Source organism: Halyomorpha halys, unplaced genomic scaffold (genome assembly GCF_000696795.3).
Source record: "Halyomorpha halys isolate HHAL.00 unplaced genomic scaffold, Hhal_1.1 Scaffold31.1, whole genome shotgun sequence".
Taxonomy (NCBI): Eukaryota; Metazoa; Arthropoda; class Insecta; order Hemiptera; family Pentatomidae; genus Halyomorpha; species Halyomorpha halys.
In genome coordinates, this window is record NW_027107458.1 from 1,607,091 (window position 1) to 1,607,825 (window position 735).

The window sequence follows — 735 nt, forward strand, 5'->3', positions numbered from 1 at the left end:
ATTATAAATATATTTCTATTGTTACGATTTATAACATACTCCAAGAGTTCTCAACCTTTTTTGTACTTAAGGGTTATATAAGCCGTGGAGATCACACTGTTATTTTTTTTTTTAGTTGAAATAGCTTTTAATAAAAAATGAATCGCTAATGAACGGGCTATAATCGGCCCATTACTGGCGATTTTGACGCTAGACCTGTTCGCGTCGCTGTGCTTCTACGACAGCCAATTATTTCATGATTTTAAAATGTACTATCAGCCACCTTGCAATAACTGGTGCGACAGCACTGTCATTCCAGTAAATCTCATTAGAGTATCTAATATGTAGTACAAACATTTTTATTTAGTTGATTTCTAATTATAATAATATACCTAGCTGAGGGTTAAACTTGTTGTTTTCTTAGAGTTTTGTTTTTGACCTAATTTAAAAAAATATATAATAAATTATTCAGACAACTACTTATAAATTATTAAATTTAACAGTTCTCTTTCTCTGCCCTCCTCGGTCATACTTTTCTGCCGTATTTCATTTTAAAAAAAGGGGGTAAGTAATTATGGACAAGTACCAAGGTGGTTTTGTTATCAATTCTAATATATTTTATTCGGTAAATTAGTAATTTTTAACCCTAATTTTGTCTTGGATTTTACCTTTTTTTTTTAATATCGAATCATAACGATCAACGGATAAGGATTATCCAACCGAAGGATAGAGAAACAAGGTTTTTTTTTTTTTTTT